This window comes from Ornithodoros turicata, chromosome 3 (genome assembly GCF_037126465.1).
Source record: "Ornithodoros turicata isolate Travis chromosome 3, ASM3712646v1, whole genome shotgun sequence".
Classification (NCBI taxonomy): Eukaryota; Metazoa; Arthropoda; class Arachnida; order Ixodida; family Argasidae; genus Ornithodoros; species Ornithodoros turicata.
The window spans coordinates 53,338,317-53,339,969 of NC_088203.1; the positions used below are offsets into that span (position 1 = coordinate 53,338,317).

At 54.6% G+C, this 1,653-nt stretch overlaps 1 long non-coding RNA gene across 1 annotated transcript; it reads left to right on the forward strand.

Annotated features, from left to right (window-relative positions):
- The first annotated feature begins 279 nt into the window (after window positions 1–279).
- On the forward strand, window positions 280–1,387 carry LOC135387082 (uncharacterized). Its single transcript, XR_010420844.1, has 2 exons — window positions 280–588; window positions 1,207–1,387. It is a non-coding gene; the product is annotated as an uncharacterized LOC135387082 (long non-coding RNA).
- Window positions 1,388–1,653: the final 266 nt, after the last annotated feature.

The following is a 1,653-nucleotide window of genomic DNA, read 5'->3' on the forward strand; positions in this document are numbered from 1 at the left end:
ACGCACCACCTCCTGCAGCGGCCCCGGCGAGATCTCTCCTATATTGCCAAAGCCTACCATGTCTATCACGTAGCGAAAAGCAGTGATGACGAGCTCGTTGCGGGGACTTTCGCCGTTGAAACATTCCTTCTCCACTTCTTCCCAAGAAGCGTGGGTACGGGAACAATTTTGTAAAGAGTGGTAGCTGAACATCTTCACGTAGTGATGACGCGAGCGCGGTGCGCGCTGCCTTTATACAGATAAACGCGCGCGCGCAAAGAACGGAGAATGAAAGCGAAACTGAAAAGCCACCCGTCGCCGCTAGGAGCGCGCGCGCAGCAGCAGAGAGCCGAAACCGAAAACACCCGCGGCCGGCGCAGGGGGCGCTAGGAGCGCGCGCGCGCGCATGCGCGGACGGGTGGAGCAGAGGGCGCGCGCGCATCCATAGCGGCCGCTGCGCGTCGCCTCTCTCAGTTTCTCTCGGACCGTCGCGGAAGACGGACGTGCGCTCCGCGCGCTCGCTCACTTTCTGGCTGGATCTCGTAGAGAGCAGACGTATGTTCTCCGCGCTCGCTCAGTTTCTGCCTGGAAGTTGCCGCGGGGGAAAAGGTGAGTGATTTGACGCGCTCCTTTTCTCGTATGTTTGCCGTGTTTAGCGGTGACCGCGCTCGTGTTAAGCCTTTTCTCGCATGTTTAGACTTGTTTTGCGGTGTCCAAGCCTGTTGACGCATGTTTAGCGATGTGTGGTTCCCGCCTTGTGTTAGCTGCGTAGTGTTGAGGATAGGCCTAAGCGATCGCCCCCGTAAGCCTCTTTCCTCGTATGTTTGCCGTGTTTAGCGGTGACCGCGCTCGTGTTAAGCCTTTTCTCGCATGTGTAGCGATGTGTGGTTCCCGCCTTGTGTTAGCTGCGTAGTGTTGGGGTTAGGCCTAAGCGATCGCCCCCCCGTAAGCCTCTTTCCTCGTATGTTTGCCGTGTTTAGCGGTGACCGCGCTCGTGTTAAGCCTTTTCTCGCATGTTTAGCGATGTGTGGTTCCCGCCTTGTGTTAGCTGCGTAGTGTTGGGGTTAGGCCTAAGCGATCGCCCCCGTAAGCCTTTTTTCCCCGATGTGTACTGTTTTCTGTTTAGCAGTAGCGGTTAGACCTTTTCTCTCGCATGCCTAGACTTGTTTAGCAGTGCTGCCATTTTTACCTGCCGCTAGTATCTTGTTATCTGTCTTTCTCCTCTAGAGCTATGATGGTGGCGCCATCTGGTGTGATGCCTTGCAACTAAGTGGCCACCTGTCGTCAATCTCTGCAACTGCTGGGTGCAAACTACCAACATGGCGGGCGCTGGTCACTCGGGTGTTGCGGAGCGGCTTCTTCGCCGCGGCATCGTTGATTTTCGAATAAATTGTTTCTCTCCACTCTATTTCCATCTTTTTATTTTATTTTCTGCCTATTATTTTTCTTTTTTATGGACTCTCATGGTGCACAACGCTCAGCTGGTCTGGACACGAGTTAGACTTTCCCCAATTAGTGTGGTGGCTCCCTGGAGGGTGCTGATTAATGTGGGGGGTCCCAATTAGCTCTAATTGCCAATTAAATCGTGTTCAGGCCAGTTGGGCGTTGTGCACCATGAGAGTCCAGTACCTACTACTTGCATCGTACGTGAAGGAAGCCTTCGGCTGCAGACGC